Genomic DNA, 23,828 nt, shown 5'->3' on the forward strand with positions numbered 1-23,828 from the left:
ACGACCCTGAAGACCACCCCGAAGACGATGACCCTGAAGACGACGACCCTGAAGACCACCCCGAAGAAGACGAGGACCCCGAAGATGACAACCCTGAAGACGAGGACCCTGAAGACCACCCCGAAGAAGACGAGGACCCCGAAGACGACGACCCTGAAGACGACGACCCTGAAGACCACCCAGAAGATGACCCTGAAGAAGATGACCAAGAGGACAAAGAACAAGAAGACAACCACCAAGATACAGAAGAACAAGAGACAGAAACCAAGAAGCAGAAGAACAAGAAGCTGCAGAACAAAAAGCGGAAGAACATTAAGCATAAGACTAAAAATCAGAGCAAAAGATATTATCTAAATTATAAGCAGAAGATGACTAAGCAGTGTATGGGGGTGAGTCCGTTCCTCCTCGTGGTGCCCCTGGAAAAGACCTGCTGCTGCAGGCCAAACTGAATGCGGTCAAATCCTGTTGTAAATCTTTTGTGACGGGCAGAACGAAAGGTGTAATGTTCAAACTTTTATAGATAACAACTACAGGAATGCCTGTCACAAATAAGAATATGATGAAGAAGAAGTATATGAAGAAGATGAAGAAGTAGAATATGAAGAAGAATAATAGTTGAATAAGAAGAATATGAAGAATGTAAAAAAAAAGAATAATATGAAGAAGGTGAAGAAGAAGATGAAGAAGGTGAAGAAGAAGTTGATGAAAAAGATGCTGATGCTGAGGATGATGAAGGAGAAAGTGTGGGAGAAGTAAAAAAGAAGGTGAAGAGCATGGAAGTAGTGAAACATAAATATCTGACAAAATATAAAAAAACTTAACATAGTCAATATTTCCGTAACTCAGAACGTCTTAAAAAAAATATTAATTCCTGCTATTCCATTTGATTGGGCTAAACCTCTATGCCTTTATTGTCTCCCCCACCTCCCCCAATACATTCTACATTATTCTTAGTTGTTTTCCTTCATGTAGAATTAACCTCCAAGGAAAGAAAGGGTTTATTTTATTCCAATATTTCTGTCCCATTGATTTGCATTGGGTTCCGGTATCGGAATCGGCGATATCCGATACTTTTTGGGTATCGGTCCGATCCAATCCGATCCGATATTTCCCGATAGCGGAAGGTATCGCTCAACACTACTTATATCTGATGATTTCCTTTCATGTGTGGGAGTGGATCGAAAACCACACTCATCCCGACTAACATTTCCATTGCCTATTGGGAAAGAACTGAAGCTGCTGGCCAGATTGGTCATTTCAGACACCTGCCCGCTTAATTTGTTGGGAGCAGATCTACTCCAGAAATTAAATGCTCAGATATCACATGATGAGACTGGAATGCATCTAGATGTCTCTTCTCCGTTACCATTAGAAGAACAAGCAAAGGTACATGCCCTCCCATTGTGTGTCATCCAATTTGCAACAACCGCCATACCACAGCATTATCTTGACGGGATAAAACCTGAACTCTGGTCTCAAGGTCCTGATGATATAGGCCGGCTGCCTGTCACGCCAGTCCAAGTTTTCTAGAAAGAAGGTGCACGGATTTCCAGACTCCCACAGTACCCACTGAAAGCAGCCCAAGAAACGACATTAGATGCCCAGATCCAAGAATTACTGAAGGAAGGAGCAATAATTCCCTGTGTTTCTCCTGCTAATACTCCATTGTTTCCAGTGAAGAAGAAAACTGCAAGAGGAGAACCGGATAAATTCGGGATGGTGCAAGATCTGAGAGCTGTGAATGCATTTACAATCCTGGAGACCCCAGTGGTGCCAAATCCACATACATTACTCAGTGAAATTCCCCCTGCGGCAACGCATTTTACAGTAATCGACTTGGCAAACACCTTCTTCAGTGTGCCTCTTCATCCAGACTGTCAGTATCTTTTTGCTTTTACAGATAGAGGAGTACAGTACACCTTGACTGTTATGCCTCAAGGAGCTCAGAACTCTCCTCATCACTTCTCACTGGCCTTAACTACCTGTCTCCAACCCTTGAAGAGTGAGAACCCTGAAGTCACATTGATACAATATGTCGATGATCTACTCCTCTGTTGTCCCGACGACCAAACTTGCCACAGGTTCAGCTATTCTTTGCTAAAATTTCTGGCCACCATCGGATGCAAAGTTACTCTGCAAAAGCTACAATGGTGTTGTACCAAAGTTGTGTTTTTGGGTAATTGCATATCCCAAGGTACCAAGCATCTCACTTAAGAGCAGAAAACTGCCATCCAAGACATCCCATACCCGAGAACTGTCAAACAACTCCAAGCTTTCCTGGGAATGGTCACATACTGCAGGCAGTGGATCCCTAACGCGTCAGTTCTCACGCAACCTCTATATGATTGGGTCCACTCTTCTGAGCTTGACCTGCATTTTGACCAAGAAGCTGAAGATGCAATGGACCAGTTGAAAGAACTCATCATTTCCGCCCCTGCACTGGGGATTCTCAACTATGAATTCCCATTCTTTCTATTTGTCTCTGCAGCGTGTGGCCATGCCTCAAGAGTTCTGGCACAAAAACATGGAGGCCACATGAGACCCATCGTATATTATTCCAGTAAATTGGATCCGGTGGCGCAAACAGGTCCAACATGTCTCAAAGCAGTGCTAGCAGCCACAGAACTCCTCCACAGAACAGCAGATGTTGTACTTGGCCATGCTACAACTATACTGGCCCCTCATGATTTAAAAGCTATCCTTGCACAAAACCAGCACCACCATCTATCTAAGCAACGTCATGTCAGAATCCAATGTGAGCTTCTTTTACCAGAAAATATAGCTCTTCTGCGATGTACTGTCTTGAACCCCTCCACTCTGCTTCCTCTGTCAAGGGGGGACTGCTCTGAAGACTTAGGGGGTCTTCAGAAGACCATGAATACCCTGATTTGAGTGACCATGATTGCCTTGAGGTCATGAAGGCAGAAACCTCTCACCTACCTACTTGACTCTGAGCAGCCACTGCCTGAAGCGGATCTGATACTGTATACTGACGGGTCCAGATATGCAGATGAATATGGAAATTACCTTACTGGATATGCGGTGGTGTCTCCACCAACGGTTGTTTCAGCTGGACCACTGCCATCTTATATGTCAGCTGAAGAGGCCGAACTGTATGCTCCGACTGAAGCCTGCAAGTGCGCAGAGAGTCGAGTGGCCAATATCTACATGAACTCGAGGTACAGATTCGGAATTGCCCACGACTTTGGCCTGATATGGGCCCTGAGGGGCTACAAGAAAGCCAGTGGAGCTCCAATCCGGAATGCAGCGGCAGTGAGAAGTCTGCTAGAAGCTCTGAAGTTAGCTAGGCAAGTGGCTGTGATCAAAATTAAGGCTCATGTGAAACTGAATTCAGAGGAAACCAAGAGGAATCATCTGGATGACATTACAGCAAAAGCAGCCGCTATGGAACCAATATTTCCAGAGGAAGCAGAGGTGTCGGGGGGTACGGAGGTGTTTGTGCTCACCAGAAGTCAGAGACAACGAGGGGGTGAGGAAGAAATGGGAATGAGAAAATTGAGGTTGGAAGAAGAAGAGGAGAAAGATGAAGAGGAGCAAAGACTGGAAGAGAATCAGACACACAGGACTTTAGTGGACCGGCAGAATGCAGTAACATAAGAAGAAAAACAAGGATGGATCGGACGGGGAGGAACGTTTTGTAAGGACGGAATCAGGAGAGTGGGAAGAAGAATATGTCTGCCAAGAGCACTGTATCCTGCAGTGGTTCAGCGGGCTCATGGAAAGGTGCATAGAGGGCAGAATCAGATGATTTCAGCTATCAATAAACTCTATATTGCACCCGAGATCTCAGCTCTTGTTACAAACTATACTAGGAGCTGTGAGATTTGTTACACTTGTAATCCTGGAAGAACAGATCATGTGCCAAAGAAGAAGCTGGCAAAGTCACAGTATCCTTTCCAGAGAATCCAAATTGATCATATGTAATTACCCAAGAGTGGAAGATATGAATATGTTCTGGTGGTGGTGGATATGTTTTCCGGCTGGACAGAAGCATACCCAGTAACCAACATGACTGCTAGAACTACAGTGAAAAGGTTTCTGGCAGAACTTATCTGCAGATTTGAGATTCCAGAAGTGATTGAAAGTGATCAAGGATCCGCCTTCACTGCAGAAGTTACCAAATCAATCTGGGAGATGATTGAGGAGGATTTGGGCCTGCATGCTCCTTATCATCCTCAAAGTAGCGGCCAAGTTGAAAGGATGAATGGCACTTTAAAAAACAAAATTCTTATAGCCAGTAAAGAATTGTCACTTCCAAGGCCAGAGGTGCTGCCTTTTGCCCTATACTCAGTCCGAAATACCCCAAGACAACCCACAGGGCTCACACCATATGAGATCTTGTTTGGGGGGCCACCTAGAATGGGTTAAAATTACCCAGAGCAGCTTAGTTCAGGGAATGATAAGCTTGTGAATTTTGTTGTCGGACTTGCTAATGAGTTAAAATTAACACATGCTACAGTTTACTCTTCTATTCCAGACTTAGATCTTGAACCAGGTACTCACAGCATCCAGCCTAGAGATTTTGTCTGAATAAAGAATCACGTGCGAGGCACACTGGATGCCGGATTTGAAGGGCCCTACTAAGTGTTGCTTACATCACCTACGACTGTGAAGGTCGAAGGCCGAACATCATGGGTCCATGCATCCCACTGCAAGAAGGCGGTCTCAGACCAACAACCCTGAGGTTCATTTTTCTGATCACAGTAGCTGGGGGGGAAGCCTTTGTTACAGTAACATGTGCATTCCAAACAATTATTACTAAAGAGAATGATATTCCAGTTTTCTGGTACATACAGGGCCAAGAGTGAAATTAACCCCAAAGGCAGTTTTGACTCACATATATATATATATATATTGATGTTCTCGGAGTGCTTAGGGGGGTGCCAGACGAATTTAAGGCCCGAGACCAAGTGAAGGCAGGATTTTAGTTAATAATACCCATAATAACCATTAACAATAACGTAGATTGGATAAATTACATATATTATAACCAGCAAAGATTTGTCAATTACACCAAAGATGCCTTACAAGGGATAACTAACCAACTAGCACCCACATCTACCATGGCCTTCCAAAACAGAATAGCTCTGGATATGTTACTTGCAGAAAATGAGGGGTATGCAAAATGATAGGTGAGCAATGTTGTACTTATATCCTAGACAATACCGGCCCCGCAGGGAAAGTTACTAAGGCTCTCAAAATCTATGAACAAACAGTTCCCCTTAGAACAAAAGTGTTGTACCAGAGAGATTACCGGAAGTAAATGAGTTTGTAAAGTTAATATCCATATTTCTGTGTTAGGGGTGGCCCTCGATTACCCAGTCACTAGATCTTTTAGGGTCTCCACCCCTTTCCTGTAGGTCTTCGTATGAGTTAGATTTAGGTACATCGGTGGGTCCATCTAAAAGGGACGGGGCGCCAGTCACATCGTAGGGTTCCAGAATAGCCTTAACATAGGGTCAATTCTTCTCCCCCTCTGATTTTTAGCATATGGATATTAAAAGCAAATAATTGATTTTAGGGGGGTCTGTCAAGGTCATATATATATATATATATATATATATATACAGGTGTGCTCTGTCAGGTTTAATAAGTGGGATTTCTTGCCTTATAAATGGGGTTGGGACCATCAGTTGTGTTGTGCAGAAGTTAGGTGGATACACAGCTGATAGTCCTACTGAATAGACTGTTAGAATTTGTATTATGGCAAGAAAAAAGCAGCTAAGTAAAGAAAAACGAGTGGCCATCATTACTTTAAGAAATTAAGGTCAGTCAGTCTGAAAAATTGGGCAAACTTTGAAAGTGTCCCTAAGTGCAGTTGCAAAAACCATCAAGCGCTACAAAGAAACTGGCTCACATGGGGACCGCCCCAGGAAAGGAAGACCAAGAGTCACCTCTGCTTCTGAGGATAAGTTTATCCAAGTCACCAGTCTCAGAAATCGCAGGTTAACAGCAGCTCAGATTAGAGAACAGATCAATGCCACACAGAGTTCTAGCAGCAGACACATCTCTACAACAACTGTTAAGAGGAGACTTTGTGCATGGTAAAATAGCTGCTAGGAAACCACAGCTAAGGACAGGCAACAAGCAGAAGAAACTTGTTTGGGCTAAAGAACACAAGAAATGGACATTAGACCAGTGGAAATCTGTGCTTTCATCTGATGAGTCCAAATTTGAGATCTTTGGTTCCAACCACCGTGTCTTTGTGCGACGCAGAAAAGGTGAACGGATGGACTCTACATGCCTGGTTCCCACCGTGAGGCATGGAGGAGGAAGTGTGATGGTGTGGGGGTGCTTTGCTGGTGACACTGTTTGAGATTTATTCAAAATTGAAGGCATACTGAACCATCATGGCTACTACAGCATCTTGCAGCGGCATGCTATTCCATCCGGTTTGCGTTTAGTTGGACCATCATTTATTTTCAACAGGACAATGACCCCAAACACACCTCCAGGCTGTGTAAGGGCTATTTGACCAAGAAGGAGAGTGATGGGGTGCTACGCCAGATGACTTGGCCTCCACAGTCACCAGACCTGAACCCAATCGAGATGGTTTGGGGTGAGCTGGACTGCAGAGTGAAGGCAAAAGGGCCAACTAGTGATAAGAATCTCTGGGAGCTCCTTCAAGATTGTTGGAAGACCATTTCCGGTGACTACCTCTTGAAGCTCATCAAGAGAATGCCAAGAGTGTGCAAAGCAGTCATCAAAGCAAAAGGTGGCTACTTTGAAGAACCTAGAATATAAGACATATTTTCAGTTGGTTCACATTTTTTTGTTAAGTATATAATTCCACATGTGTTAATTCATAGGTTTGATGCCTTCAGTGTGAATGTACAATTTTCAAAGTCTTGAAAATACAGAAAAATCTTTAAATGAGAAGGTGTGTCCAAACTTTTGGTCTGTACTGTATATTATAGAAAATCAATTAGTTTCTTTTAATAAATTACCTAATCAGTGTGAATCAATATAGAGATGATGGAATAATCTATGTGTATGTATGTATGCAAATGTATATGCACATGGATTGTGTTTCTAGTTAATAAATATATAACTAACAGCTTCTATTCTTATTGTAGACACGAAAAACTAAATGATTTCCTGGGAATGACGTATGCATGTGCATGGCTGATAACAGAGAGATTCATGTCGAGTTGGCAAAGATGGCGCTGTGAGACAAACTCACCCCCTCCCATCGGTATTCCTAAGCCGTTACTAAGGTCAAAAGATACATGGATGAACAAATTACAGTGTGCCGAGTTATCAGAAAAGAGCAATACATTTTACTAATCCCACCTAGAAGGAGAATACTATTTAACCCCATGTCTACGTAATAAAATATGCCATTTGGCTGGTTCAGTCTCTGAGTGAAGTTTTTCAACCAGATTAGCAGATTTGGCTAATTAGCTTCTCTGCATGCAATCGGACATTTTTAATTTGGAGGAGATCAGTTGCCTAGTGTGTTTTAAATTGGTGAAACTTCCACACAGTCAGTTGGACAGTTGGCCAGTTGTGACTCGGGGGGAAGCATGGGGTGCCACCTCTGTGGACTGTACTGCGTGTGATGTTGAGGTGGAGGAAGAAGAGGAGAGGCCACTGGAAGCAGGGCTTGCCATCCACTGGAGCACCTGCTCTTTCTGGGTCTTATCAAGAAGACATATTGCTGTGCGGCTGCCAAAGGAAGGGACTGCAGTAGGCCGTACACTAACATATGGTGTCAGTTGTCTTTGGATAGGACCTGTTTGTGTTGGTTTACTAGTGCTTTCACTAACATTACCACATACCCCACGTACATCTTGAACACCAAGCCTATTTCCCCTTCCACCAAGCCCTCTCTTTTTCCCACTCATGTTGGTCAGATACAGTGGTAGGAGAACGCAATTAATTAAAGAAAAATATGTTTTTTTCTTGTGCAATAGCTCAGCACACACCTGAATTTCAGCGACACTAAATGACAAGGTAAGATATGGCCTGCCATAAAACGTTACTTACAGACAAAATAAATTTGTTAGTGTGCATGAGGCCGATAAAACCTACGAGATATTCTCCAAACAATTTCAAACTGAGATGTCCCCTGTTGTATTACTTTAGGAACAGAAGAAACTTTTTTTTGAATGTGGATGAAGCCAGTATGACATAGAATATATGCTCCAAAATATTTCAAACTCAGATCTAGTCAGCTGTATCACTTTACTCAGAGCAAAAAATAGTTTTGGGTTACTCTGCACAAGGTCTGCGTCCAGCTGACTTTGACCTCCACTGACGTAGTAACTGGCTTATAGCACTATATGACTTTTGGCACAAGAAAAAATATTTTTTGGACTGGGCGTAGCAAGAGAAAAAAAATATTTTTTTACTCTCAAAGTTCAACTCCAACTTTACACCTGAAATTCAACTCCACTAAAATAGTATCTGACACAAAAAAAAACTTTAGTGCACACAGCTTTCAATATCACAATAACAGAAAAAAAGGATTTTGTGCTCTGCAATAAGAAGCTCTGCAGACTGTGCAGAGAACAATTTCAACCCCACTAAATGAAAAGGTGCACTGTGCTTGCTTGATCACATTAGCAAGAGCAAAAAAAGATTCAAGGTATACTGAGACATGGAGTTCTATACCAGCAGTGCACAGCACTATTGTTTGGCATGGGCCCTCTGTTTCTGTCAGAATCTCAGTACTTGCACAAGAACACCAAAAATGTGCTGCACCAGTGGTTGCAGAGGTACACAGGCCAGGAATTATCTACACTATCTGACTACCACACAAGCACCGATCCATCTAGCTAATATCTCTCATTAACCAAGAGAACACTGAGCTGCGTCTGTCTCCAGCAGTGACATGGATATAATGGCACTGAGGGAACATGGTCGCTTTTTATACTTAGAGGACATGTGATTTCTGCAGCCAATTGCAGAAGACCTTATGTCTGGACAGTGTAGTTGCTTCCTGTGCTGTGATTGGCTGGCTGCGCTTTCCTCAGTTACAGCCCAGAGGAAAAAAAAAAAAACAGTGCACCGCTGATCGGACCTGTTCTAAGCTCTCCACAGCCCCCACACTCTCCTGGCACATGTCACCGCTCATCATACACTTGCACTATGCTAACAAAACGCCATGGTTGCCCTGTATTTGCAGTCCTGCGCAAATTCGTCAAACTTTTCTGATTTTAAGAAAATTTTATCGCCTTTGTGATCACGAATCCGAATGTGCCATATTCGTGCCGAATTTGAAAATTTTGAACATTCGCCGAACTAATTCGCTCAACACTAGTTATAAAAATATTGTTATAGTACTTGTGTACAGTATCTTAAAATGTTTTTATTAGAAATTATGACTTATACAGCAAAAGAAGCAAGTCTACATGTGACTTGGAATACAGGAGCAAAACACTATTTTTCCTATAAAATATGCTACTATTATACAAAACTTAAAAGAATATATAAAAAAGCCTATACATACAGCTAGGTCCATATATATTTGGACAGAGACAACATTTTTCTAATTTTGGTTCTAGACATTACCATAATGAATTTTAAACAAAACAATTCAGATGCAGTTGAAGTTCAGACTTTCAGCTTTCATTTGAGGGAATCCACATTAAAATTGGATGAAGGGTTTAGCAGTTTCAGCTCCTTAACATGTGCCACCCTGTTTTTAAAGGGACAAAAACTAATTGGACAATTGACTCCAAGGCTATTTCATGGACAGGTGTGGGCAATCCCTTCATTATGTCATTCTCAATTAAGCAGATAAAAGGCCTGGAGTTGATTTGAGGTGTGGTGCTTGCATTTGGAAGGTTTTGGTGTGAAGTAAACATGCAGTCAAAGGAGCTCTCCATGCAGGTGAAACAAGCAATCCTTAAGCTGCAAAAACAGAAAAAACCCATCTGAGAAATTGCTACAATATTAGGAGTGGCAAAATCTACAGTTTGGTACATCCTGAGAAAGAAAGAAAGCAATGGTGAACTCATCAATGCAAAAAGACTTGGGTGCCCACGGAAGACAACAGTGGTGGATGATCGCAGAATAATCTCCATGGTGAAGAGAAAACCCTTCACAAAAGCAAACCAAGTAAACAACACTCTCCAGGAGGTAGGCGTATCAATATCCAAATCTACCATAAAGAGAAGACTGCATGAAAGTAAATACAGAGGGTTCACTGCACGGTGCAAGCCACTCATAAGCATCAAGAATAAAAAGCCTAGACTGGACTTTGCTAAAAAACATCTAAAAAAGCCAGCACAGTTCTGGAAGAACATTATTTGGACAGATGAAACCAAGATCAACCTCTACTAGAATGATGGAAAGAGAAAAGTATGGCGAAGGCGTGGTACAGCTCATGATCCAAAGCATACCACATTCTCTGTAAAACACGGCGTAGGCTGTGTGATGGCTTGGACATGCATGGCTGCCAGTGGCACTGGGTCACTAGTGTTTATTGATGATGTGACACAGGATAGAAGCAGCCAAATGAATTCTGATGTATTTAGAGCCATATTGTGTGCTCAGATCCAGCCAAATGAAGCCAAACTGATTGGTCGTCGTTTCATACTACAGATGGACAATGACCCAAAATATAAAGCCAAAGCAACACAGAAGTTTATTAAAGCAAAGAAGTGGAATATTCTTGAATAGCCAAGTCAGTCACCTGATCTCAACCCAATTGAGCATGCATTTTACTTGTTAAAGACTAAACTTCAGACAGAAAGGCCCACAAACAATCAGCAACTGAAAACCACCGCAGTGAAGGCCTGGCAGAGCATCAAAAGGAGGAAACACAGCGTCTGGTGATGTCCATGAGTTCAAGACTTCAGGCAGTCATTGCCAACAAAGGGCTTTCAACCAAGTACAAGAAATTAACATTTTATTTACAATTATTTAATCTGTCCAATTACTTTTGGTCCCTTTAAAAACAGGGTGGCACATGTTAAGGAACTGAAACTCCTAAACCCTTCATCCAATTTTAATGTGGATACCGTCAAATGAAAGCTGAAAGTCTGAACTTCGACTGCATCTGAATTGTTTTGTTTAAAATTCATTATGGTAATGTCTAGAACCAAAATTAGAAAAATGTTGTCTCTGTCCAAATATATATGGACCTACAGTGGTGGCCAAAAGTATTGGCACACCTGCAATTCTGTAAGATAATACTCAGTTTCTTCCTGAAAATCATTGCAATCACAAATTCTTTGGTATTATTATCTTCATTTAATTTGCTTGCAAGGAAAAAACACAAAAGAGAATGAAGCAAAAATCAAATCATTGATCATTTCACAAAAAACTCCAAAAATGGGCCAGACAATAGTATTGGCACCCTCAGCCTAATACTTGGTTGCACAAGCTTTAGCCAAAATAACTGCGAACAACTGCTTCCGGTAACCATCAATGAGTTTCTTACAATGCTCTGCTGGAATTGTAGACCATTCTTCTTTGGTAAACTGCTCCAGGTCCCTCATATTTGAAAGGTGCCTTCTCCAAACTGCCATTTTGAGATCTCTCCACAGGTGTTCTATGGGATTCAGGTCTGGACTCATTGCTGGCCACCTTAGAAGTCTCCAGTGCTTTCTCTCAAACTATTTTATAGTGCTTTTGGAAGTGTGTTTTGGGTCATTGTCCTGCTGGAAGACCCATGACCTCTGAGGGTGATCCAGCTTTCTCACACTGGGCCCTACATTATGCTGCAAAATTTGTTGGTAGTCTTCAGACTTCATAATGCCATGCACACGGTCAAGCAGTCCAGTGCCCGAGGCATCAAAGCAACGCCAAAACATCAGGGAACCTCCGCCATGTTTGACTGTAGGAACCGTCCTCTTTTCTTTGAATGCTTTTTTTTCCTGTACACTCTATGTTGATGCTTTTTCCCAAAAAGCTCTACTTTTGTCTCATCTGACCAGAGAACATTCTTCCAAAACGTTTTAGGCTTTCTCAGCTAAGTTTTGGCAAACTCCAGCCTGGCTTTTTTATGTCTCGGGGTAAGAAGTGGGATCTTCCTGGGTATCCTACCATACAGTCCATTTTAATTCTGACGCCGACGGATAGTACGGGTTGATACTGTTGTACCCTCGGACTGCAGGGCAGCTTGAACTTGTTTGGATGTTAGTCGAGGTTCTTTATCCACCATCTGCACAATCTTGCGTTGAAATCTCTCGTCAATTTTTCTTTTCCGTCCACATCTAGGGAGGTTAGCCACAGTGCCATAGGCTTTAAACTTCTTGATGACACTGCGCACGGAAGACACAGGAACATTCAGGTCTTTGGAGATTTACTTGTAGCCTTGAGATTGCTCATGCTTCCTCACAATTTGGTTTCTCAAGTCCTCAGACAGTTCTTTGGTCTTCTTTCTTTTCTCCATGCTCAATGTGGTACACACAAGGACACAGGACAGAAGTTGAGTCAACTTAAATCCATGTTAACTGGCTGCAAGTGTGATTTAGTTATTGCCAACACCTGTTAGGTGCCACAGGTAAGTTACAGGTGCTGTTAATTACACGATTTATAGAAGCATCACATGATTTTTCAAACAGTGCCAATACTTTAGTCCACCCCCTTTTTTAGGTTTGGTGCGGAATTATATCCAATTTGGCTTTAGGACAATTCTTTTTGTGTTTTTTCATTGAAGACAAATTAAATGATAATAATACCAAAGAATTTGTGATTGCAATCATTTTCTGGAAGAAACTGAGTATTATCTGACTTTTGGCCACCACTGTAACTGTACATTATATTAACAAAAGTATTGGGACATCTATACATTATATCTACAGAAGCTTTTATGAAATCCTATTCTAAATCCATAGTAATTAATATGGAGATGGTCCACCCTTTCTGCTACCACACAAAGGCTAGGGTCACATCATAATCTTTTCTTTCATTCGAGAGAATCGGGATGATTATGCTTATCATACTCTGGTCAAACTCTGATCAAAGTTTGATCAAAGAGTGAGCATATTTTGATCCAATTTTTTAGTATGAAGAGAAGATGGGAAAAAAAATTCTCCATCTTTTCTATTCTGCTAGTTCATGGAAATCGGACGGCCCTCAGATGTCATCTAAGTGCAGTCCAAGTTTTTTGACGGACCCATTGACTTGCATGGCTTAGTGTGATTCGATTTCCAAATGCAAATCAGGCATTGTGCAATTCCTCTGGTCGATTAAAAAAAATCGGACATGTGCATGACTCCATAAAATAACATTGGTCCGAGTGCAATCCGATGTTTTGCCAGATCGCACTTGGACTGAAAAAGAGGTCATCTCCAATAGACCTTAAAGGAAGGATTTCTTCAAGATTCTAAAGTGTGTCTGTGGGATTTTTTGCCCATTCATCTAAGATATAATTTTGTGATGTAACAAACTGATGTTAGACTACAGAGCTTGGTTCATGATCTCCCTTTTATCTCTTCCAAAAATAGTTCAATGGGGTTGTGCTCAGGGCTTTATGCAGAGCTAGTCCAATTCTCCACACTAAACATATCCAACCATGCCTTCATGGACTATGCTTTGTACACTGGAACAGAAAAGAGACTTACTGGAGTCAGGCAGGTAAGGCTTTCCTAGGGTTTAGTAATCTCAGACTCATCCATCAGAGAAGTATGATTCTTTACACAACAGAGCAAATTTATACTTCGCTACAGTGTGACATGTGGTGACAGTGGTGACATCCTTTACACTACTCCATCCAATGCTTATCATTGTGATGTAAGACTTGCATGCAACTGCTTGGCAAAATAATCTCCTAGAACACATGAGACTGAATGAGACCGGCGGTCTGCAGAGGGCCTAAAAATTGCCCAAATCGAAGGGAACAGTGCTCAAATGACATGGGAACAGCATGGGGAAGACCCCAGGAAGCATTTCTGACTCCCAGGTCACTTTTGTCAACAACATTGTCAGAGATATTACGCCACTTATACGGACTCACAATAAAACATACAAAAACAAAAACAAAATGGATTTTCCTGGGAAATATGTTAAGGAACATCCTTTCCAGGGTAATGACTTGTATATAAAGCAAAATAAATAACCAAAAGCAAAAATACTCCTCCACACCTTGGGCTATGTTCACACTTAGCTCTTTTGATGCATTTTTGCACTTTTCCATTGCTTTCAACCGTGACCAATGCATTCACCAGGAAATGTGATTTTAACATTTTAAAACCTTATCTGGTCATGTGGTGTGTGATATATCATCAGACACATCGTGTTTCATATATGAAGGAGGGACTCTGAGAGTCACAAAGCCTAATGTTATAGGGCCATCAGGCAGCCTTTACTATTCTTAAGGAGCCAGCAGTTGGCCTTCACTATTCTTAGAGAGCCATCTGCCGGCTATGTTTTATTGTTCCCATTACTCCTATACTGTTATTGCGTATGCAGTGAGTGGTCAGAGGGCCTCCTAAAAACAATGTTCCCATTATTAGGAATTGGGTCTCCTATTGTGTTTGCCTATGCAGTGAATGCAAGGGTTGCCAAAAATTTGGAGGCACTCCAATGCCCCTTGGAAGAGATGTAAAAGAGGGCCTCATAAAAAATGTTCCCATTAGAAAGGAGCGGGTCTCCAATACTTGTAATGCCTTTGCACTAAGTGTATGGGCTCACAAACATTTACCCCTGGGGGGTATAAATGAACATACTGTATACATTTTATTTTTACAGGCATCATAAACATCCTTTAAAAATTTTTTGTGGGTGTTGCATCACGGACCACGGTCACCCTGGTGATATGGTGGTGAGGGATGAGGATGAGGAGAAGAAAGAGGACAAGAGCAAATAGCCAAAATCAGGAAGCGTATACCCATGTGTGGGTGTGAAGAGGTGCATGGGAATACACCCCCCAAAAAAGACACTGGATTTGAGTTTATGTTACGCTGCTATCATTTGGTGTTGTTGAGAAGTCTGGCTCAATCCAGCCCTTGTTCATTTTTATAAGAGTCAGCCTGTCAGCATTTTCAGTTGACAGGCGAATGCGCTTATCAGTTATAATTCCACCAGCGGCACTAAAAACCTGCTCTGATAAAATGCTGGCGGCAGAGCAGGCCAGGACCTCCAAGGTATAGAGAGCCAGTTCATTCCACGTATCCAGCTTGGACACCCAATAATTAAAAGGCACAGAGGAATCACGGAGGACGTTGGTACAGTTGGCAAGGTACTCCGTCAGCATCTTCCCAAACTTTGCACTCCTTGTGAGAGTACCCTGCGCCTCAGGGCCTGTGCGATGGGAGGGGCTGAGAAAATTCTCCCAGAACTTTGACAGTGTTCCTCTGCCTCTGCTGGATTGAAGTTGTGTCTTTCTAGCCTGTACTCCTTGGGTGTCCAACGGAGTGTGACCTCTGCCGCCAGCGTTTTTAGATGGGAATTTTTTTAATAGATCCGCAACAAGGGCCTTCTGGTACTGCCCAATTTTTGTAGACCTGTCCGCCTCAGGAGTAATAGATATGAAGTTCTCCCTGTAGCATGGGTTTTGAAGTGTAACCAACCACCCACAATTTTGAGAATGAGATGGTCATTGGAAAGGCAGCGTAACATAAACTCAGCCTTGCGTGCCAGATGGCTAACAGGCAAAACTTCCGTGTTTTCACCAGGAGGACAACTGACCATGCTCGCCTTCTCCTCCTCTCTGTCCTCTGGCCATCGACGCTGAACAGATGGTATGACAGTTGCGCAGGTAGTACTGTCTATAGTGCATGAAACTAGCTCCTGTTCTTCCTCCTCCTCCTCTTCCTCATTGTCACCCAATCCATGGCTGGGCTGTATGAAATCACCCTCTATTGCTCCTTGCTCCATCTCATCGTGCTCCGCCAGCAATGCATCCTCTTTGATTGTGAGCAGAGAGCATTTCAGAAGACAGAGAAGCGGGATGGTGACACTAATTATGGCATCATCGCTGCTCACCATCATGGTGGAGTCCTCAAAGTTTTGGAGGATGGTACATATGTCTGACATCCATGTCCACTCCTGAGGTCTTATGTGTGGAACTGAATACTGCCGGCCGTGTTGATGCTGGTACTCAACAACTGCCCTCTTCTGCTCACAAATCCTTCCCAACATCTGCAGTGTAGAGCCCACAATCCTTGGCATCAGCAGGATGTGTTCCGTCCCTAGTTCTGACTGGGTCCCGGCTTCCACTATGTTAACCCAGTGTGCCATCAGCGAGATGTACTGTCCCTGCCCAAAAGCACTGGTCCACGTGTCGGTGGTTAGGTGGACTTTCCCGGTAACTGCGTTGTTGAGGGCATGGCTAATGTTTTGGGACATGAGCTTGTGTAATGCAGGGACCGCACACAGGGAGAAATAGTGGCGGCTGGGGACTGAGTACCGACGGACAGCCACCGCCATCAGGTTGCGGAATGCTTATGTCTACACGAGCCTAAAAGACAACATTTCGAGAGCAAGCAGTCGTGAAATTTGGGAATTTAGTAGTGTGGCCGGTGGGGCATTGGCTGCGTATTTGTGCTTACATTCCAAGGACTGGGGTATGGACAACTGAACGCTGCGCTGGGACAAGGATGTGCTTCCTGATGCTGCTACTTGAGAGTGTGCAACAACAGGTGTAGGGCAGGAGGCATCTTCGCATGCACCATGGACAGGGGATTGGCTTGCATGTACAACAGTGGAAGAAGCAGTGGGGCTACCCGCTGACACTGTTCCTGGACCCTGGGTTTCGGCCCCGAAAGTCGGGTGCTTTGCTGCCATGGGCCTGATCATGCTGGTAGTGGTTAGGCTGCTAGTTTTGCCACCCCTGCTGATGCTGGCCTGGCAGGTGGTGCAAATGGCCTTTTTGGGGTTATCGGCAGAGTCTTTTAAAAACAACCAGACTCGGGAAGATGTAACATTTGTACTGGCAACTTCCTTCTTGTTGGTGTTACGGGAACGGTTGCCTGCCTTCTGTCTGCTTCATCCTGCCTGTTGGGGTGCTCTGCCTCCCTCCCCCTGTGTGCTGCTGTCCGCACTCTGCATGTCCTCCTGCCAGGTTGGGTCAGTTACTATATTATCCATCACCTCATCTTCCACTTCCGCACCTTGGTCCTCCTCCTGACTTTCTGGCAATTGTATCTCATCATCGTCCATCTCTTGTGACACTTTCCCACCATCGCCTTTGTGTGACCGTTGCTGCTCAATATTTGGGTATTGCTACATGCGATCTTCTCTTGCCCAGCACCAAGTTGACCGGGCAAGAGGTCTGAATCTATAAATGGAAAAGTGAACAGCTCTTCGGAGTGTCAAAGTGTGGGATCAGTTGTCTCCGGGCACTCGGCATGGTGAGAGGAAGGAGGATCAGGGTGAGGAATATGCAGTTCAGATTCATGGCTACTGAGACTTGACCATGTGGAAGACAGGGTGGTGGTGGTGGAAAAGTGACTGGAAGCATTATCCGCTATCCAACCATCAACCTTTTGATACTGCACTGGGTTCAATAGTGGTGTGCTGTGGTCCCCTATGAATTGGGACAGGAAGGTCGAGAGAGAAAATATGGGTGTTTATTGTGGCACAATTTCAGCTTGCCCACGGCCTCGGCCTCTGCATGCACCATCACCATTATGTCCAGTTCCCCGTCCCTTGCCACGCGCCTTGCCCATTTTAAATGGAGGAAAATATCTTCTACACTCACTACAAATGGCTGAATTTGAAGCTAAGTTATATGCAGCCAGTGTGACGGAGAAACCACAGTTTTAAATACCTGGCCTGTAGGTAACTATTTTGAACAGCAAACCGGTGTCAACTGCTTCACTGACACACTGAAACAAATTTTTAATGGAGGCCAGAAATGGCAGTATTTTCTGAAAACGTATATGTGAGCCGTGTGATGGAGAAAACACAGTTTTAAATACCTGGCTTGTTGGTAACTATTTTAAACAGCAAACTGGTGTCAATAGCTTCACAGACACACTAAAACTAAATTTTAATGGATGCCAGAAATGGCAGTGTTTTCAGCGCAATTATATGTGATCCATGTGACGGACAAACCACAGTTTTAAATAGCTGGATTTTTATTGCTGTAATATGGAAAGGACCTGGCTGTATTCTGCAGTGCCAACAAGCAAATGACGCAGAACAACGTTGTTCTCTGGATTGCTTTTTAAGCAAATAATGTGGATTAAGATAAAAAAAATTATTCCTGTCCCCTTAGACCTGGGCCTATTTCTAGAAATATCTAAGAGCAGCAGCAGACAAAACTGGAATGGAGCCTCTTGTGCTATGTGTAGTGTTGAGCGAGCATGCTCGACACTGCTCGGTACTCGCCCGAGCATCACGCTACTCAGGATATTCGGCGAGCATCGAGCATTTCCGGGTTACTCGGGCGGGAGCTCAGGTCTCCGCTCTGCATGTTTGGCGCTCTTTACAGAGCCAATGAACATGCAGGGATTGCCAGCCAGTCACTGTAATGCCGCAGCCATGTTGTTTGTGGGCATTACAGTGATTGGCTGGCAGCACAGCGTCACCTCGAGTATTTAAAACCGGGCGCCGCCATCTTGGACACAGACGCTCCGGACCAGACAGTGTAGGGAGAGCGCTGCTGAGCTAGGGAGAGATTTTTTCTGCAAAATAGTTAGTGTAGGGTCTGTAAAGGCTGCAAGAACAAACAAATATTCCTTCTCAGGACTAATATCCATCCCAGATATCAGGCAGGCAGGCAGGCTGTATAGGAGACAAAGTGGTTATACCAGCAAATGCTGCATTACAGTCCTGAGTGCTCCTGTTTCTGAAATTTCTGGACTTAGCTGCAGGTCTCGGGGGCCAGTGAAAATCATTTTATTTCATCTAAATACTCTTTTTTTTTTCCTCCTACACACTGTGCAAATAACCGTCTTATTAACCTATTGGTGTTCCCCCCCCGAAAAAAAAAAAAAGTGTATCTCTGATTTTTCAGACACAAATATATCTGTTGAAAAGAGTCTGGTATAGGCAACAGAAACAGAAGTGTGGTTTTGCAGTTCAACGGGTAAAATCTGTGTAGTATCCAGTTTTGTGCCTTTGGTATCTAAAAAAAAAACAGTTTGAGTGTGTCGCTCACTGTTCAGCCGCAAATCTATATATTTTAAAAAGTCTGGTATACATCAGTAAACAGTAACTGTGGTTTTGCCACTCCACGGTAAAAAATCTCTATTATTCAGGTTTTGGTATTTTTTCTGTAAGAAAAAACAGTAATAGTTTCTCCCTGATTGTTCTGATTGTTTAAAAGAGTCGGGTGTAGGTTAGAAAAATAGAACTGTGGTTTTCCTCTTCCACGGTTCTCATCTACATTTTATTACCCTTTTTCCATTGATAGTGCGAGTGTAAGCTATTTTACTTCCTTTACAATGGGCAAGGTGCGTGGCAAGGGACGTGGAACTGGACGTTCTGGTGATGGTGCGTGCAGAGGATGGGGCCGTGGCCAAGGTGAAAATGTGCCACAACCAACAGCCACATCTTCTCGCTCCCACTTCTTGACCGAATTACTAGGGAAGCACAGAACAATACCAGTACTGCGAACTGATCAGTGTGAACAGGTTATTAATTGGATAGCAGATAATACTTCCAGTTACCTGGGCACCACCACCTCTGGTCTGTCTTCCACATGGTCAACTCTTAGTAGCCATGAATCTCGACCGCATACTCCTCCTCACCCTGATGCTCCTTCCTCCCACCATGCCGAGTGTCGTCAGACAGCAATTGATCCCACACTTGGACACTCTGAAGAGCTGTTCACTGGTCCATTTCCATATTTGTGCCCCTCGCCTGCTCCGCTTGAAGTGGTGCAAGAGGAGATCCCATGTAGCGAAATATTTGAACAGCCACGGCCACAGGAAGTCGACGCTGGCAATTTGTCACAAGAGGTGGACGATGACGAGACACAATTGCCAGGAAGTGAGGAGGAGCATCGTGGTGCGCAAGTGGAAGTGGAGGAGGTGGGGGACTGACCCAACGTGGCAGGAGGACATGCAGAGTGAGGCCAGCAGCACACAGGGGGAGGGAGGCAGAGTATCCCAACAGGCAGGAAGAAGCAGTGTGGTGTCTGCAGAGGGAAGGCGGGCAACTGTTCCCTGTAAAACCAACACAAAGAACGTTGCCAGTACAAGCGGTAGGTCTTCCAGAGTCTGGAAGTTTTTTAAAGACTCCGCTGATAACCCCAAAAAGGCCATTTGTACCACCTGCCATGCCAGCATCAGCAGGGGTGACAAAACTACCAGCCTCCCCACCACCAGCATGATCAGGCACATGGTAGCAAAGCACCAGACATTGTGGGGCGAACCCCACGGTCCACGACCAGTGTCAGCGGGTGTCACCACTGCTTCTTCCGCTGTTGTGCGTGCAATAGAACCCCCTGTTGTGTGTGCAAGGCAATCCCCTGTCCCCAATCCCCTGTCCATACTGCATGTAAAGATGCCCTCTCCTCTCACTCTTCACTTGTTATGGCAGTTTCTCAAGAAACAGCATCAACGTCCACGTCCCACCGCAGCATTCAATTGTCCATATCCCAGACCTTTGAACGAAAGCTTAAATTCGCAGTTAACGCCCCACAGGCCACAGTCCTAAATTCGCACATTTCACGACTGCTTGCGTTGGAAATGCTGCCTTTTAGGCAGGTGAAGACAGAATCCTTCCGCAACCTTATGGCGGTGGACGTACCTCGGAACTCGGTCCCCAGCCGACACCATTTTGCCCGGTGTGCCATCCCCGCACTACACAAGCACGTGTCCCAAAACATCTGCCGTGCCCTCAACAATGCAGTTACCGGGAGAGTCCACCTGACAACGGACACGTGGACAAGTGCTTGTGGCCAGGGACGGTACATCTCCCTGACGGCACACTGGGTAAACATAGTGGAAGCCGGGACCCAGTCGGACCTTGGGACGGAACACATCCTCCCCACACCAAGGATTGCGGGTCCTATGGTCCTATGTCCTATGTCAGTCAGTGTACAGCTCATGCGCATCATCCTCCTCCTCCTCATGTTCAGCCTTCATCTCAGATATCACCACATCAGTTACAAGCTGGAAGCACTGCAGTACTGCCTCAGTCAAGCGGCAACATGCTGTGCTGAAACTCATAAGCTTAGGTGATAAACCTCACATTGCTTGTGAGTTGTGGACAACTGTGAAAGAGCAGGCAGATCTGTGGCTGAGACCGCTGAACCCACATCCAGGCATGGTCGTGTGTGACAATGGCTGTAACCTGGTGGCGGCTCTGAGGCGAGGCGAGATCACACACGTACATTGCCTGGCTGATGTGCTTAACCTCGTGGTTCAGCGGTTTCTTAAATCGTACCACGAGTTGCCAGATCTGCTCGTGAAAGTACACCGCCTGTCTGCTCTTTTTCTCAAGTCGGCTACAGCTTCCGCCGCCCTTGCTGTGTTGCAGCAGCATTTGCAGCTTCCGGCACACCGACTGGTGAGTGATGTCCCCACACTTTGGAACTCTACCCTCCACATGTTGCAAAGGATTTGTGAGCAGAAGAGAGCAGTTGTGGAGTACCAGCTGCAACAATGCCGTCGATATTCAGGTCAGACTCCACACATAAGACCTCATGAGTGAACCTGGATGTCTGACATATGTACCATCCTGACAAACTTTAAGGAGGCCACCAAGATGGTGAGTAGCGATGACGCCATCATTAGTGTCAGCATCCCACTTGTCTGTCTTTTGCAACGCTCTCTGCAGAGAATTAAAGAGGAGGCATTGTAGCCAGAGTATGATGAGATGGATCAAGAAGCCGTAGTGGGCGATTACACACAGCCCAGCCTCATCTCATCCCAACGTGCATTGGGGTACAATGAGGGAGAAGAGGAGGAGGAGGAGGAGGAAGAACAGGAGCTGTTATCATGCGCTGTAGACGGTAGTACCTGTACATGTGTCATACCGTCGGTTCAGCGTGGGTGGCCTGAGGACAGGGGGGAGGAGTAGGAGGAGGAGGAGGAGAGCATGGTCAGTCGTCATCTTGGTGAGGACACGGAAATCTTGCCCATTACCAGTCTAGCACGCATGGCTGACTTTATGTTATGCTGCCTTAACCGTGACCCTCGCGTAGTCAAAATGTTGGGTGACAGTCATTACTGGTTGGTGACACTTGTAGACCCCCGCTACAAGGAGAACTTTCACTCTCTTATTCCTGAGGTGGAGAGGTCTACAAAAATGATCCAGTACCAGAAGGCCCTTGCTGCAGGACTGTTAAAAAAATTCCCATCTGAACACGCTAGCGGCAGAGGTCACAGTTCGTTGACCAACCAAAGCGTACAAGCGAGAGAGAGGCACCTCCTATTGAGCAGAGGCAGGGGAACACTGTCAACGTTCAGGGACAGTTTTCTCAGACCCTCCCTTCGGACAGACCTTGAGGCGCGGGGTACTCTCACAAGGAGTGGAAAGTTTCAAACGATGGTGAGGGAGTACCATGCCGACCATACCAGCGTCCTCTGTGATTCCTCTGTGCCTTTTAATTATTGGGTATCCAAGCTGGACACTTGGAATGAACTCGCTCTGTACGCCTTGGAGGTCCTGGTCTGCCCTACCGCTAGCGTGTTATAGGAGTGTGTTTTTAGTGCCGCTGGGGGAATTATAACTGATAAGTGCACTCGCCTGTCAACTGACAATGCTGACAAGCTGACCCTTATCAAAATGAAAAAGAAAGGAAAAAATCAGCTCACCCACCTAGAAGATCAACAGCACGGAGCCAGGAGTGCTACCAGACGAACAATGAGGAACCAGGAAGATCCAGCTGAACAAATCTTCTAAAATCCATATTTTATTGGGTCATGCAAAAAATATTTTAAAAGTCCACCATGGAGAAGAACAGCAAATGTGTTTCGAACTAAAAGTTCTTAATCATTGCATAGCAAAAAAACAGCAAGGAAGTGGTATTTATATGTCATGTCCTGCTATGCACCTGTTCAGAGCTAGGTTAATCAGAAATGTAAACACACATACCATATTAAAATCGTATAGCATAGAAACAATGCCTATAACTGTGAATAATCCAAGAGAAAAAAGGGAACATAAACATAATAATAATCCATAAATAATCACTCATAATGATACATCAAGTCATGTCTGATATTTAAACCCGCTGGTACACGTGTATTTAAAGTATAAATCCACCAACTTTCTCTATTAAGGAGTTTTCTCCTATGATCACCCCCCTATGAGGTTTCAAAAATTTTTCTATGCCCGTTACTATAAATGTTGAAGTATCTCCATTATGGCATAACGAAAAATGTCTTGATGCAGCAGAACATCTGATACTTAATTTATTATGTGCATCTGATAAATGCTGTCTGATGCGTTTTTTCAAGGGAGTACACGTACATTCCACGTATTGGAGACAGCACGCACTGAATGAAATAATATATATAACATAAGTAGTATTACAATTAATAAAAAATTTTATGTTATATTTTCTATTGGTAGAAAAAGATGTAAAAGTCGCTGCATTTTTAACATGGCTGCAGCAAGTGCAAATGGAGAGACCACATTTATAAAAATCAGTTGTGTGTAACCAGGTACTAGAATTGGAAGAATCTTGTTTGAGAAAAAGACTAGGGGATAAAAGATCACCCAAAGTGGGTGCCTTATGAGCTGTAAACCTAACTGGTGTTAGTAGTACTTCCCTCAATTTGGGATCTGTAGAAAGCATAGGAAGATATTTGTAGATAATATTTTTGATCACAGAAAATTGGGGGCTATACTGAGAGACAAAGGTGACCTGGTTGGATCCATTCACACCATCTGAAGGGTAATTGATGAATTTGGGCCCAATCATATCACTCCTGTTTTTAGAGCTAACTATATTGTATGCTCTTTTTAAAGTCCATTTGGGGTAATGTCTAGCTGATAATCTATCTAGG

General features: G+C 44.0%; 1 protein-coding gene across 3 annotated transcripts in view; it reads right to left on the reverse strand.

The window, feature by feature from the left end:
- STS (steroid sulfatase) overlaps positions 1-23,828 on the reverse strand; it is an 829,793-nt gene that overhangs the window by 214,578 nt on the left and 591,387 nt on the right. The window lies entirely within an intron of this gene.

Source organism: Phyllobates terribilis, unplaced genomic scaffold (assembly GCF_046119375.1).
Source record: "Phyllobates terribilis strain yellow unplaced genomic scaffold, ASM4611937v1 Scaffold_2__4_contigs__length_985480577, whole genome shotgun sequence".
In the NCBI taxonomy this organism is placed as follows: Eukaryota; Metazoa; Chordata; class Amphibia; order Anura; family Dendrobatidae; genus Phyllobates; species Phyllobates terribilis.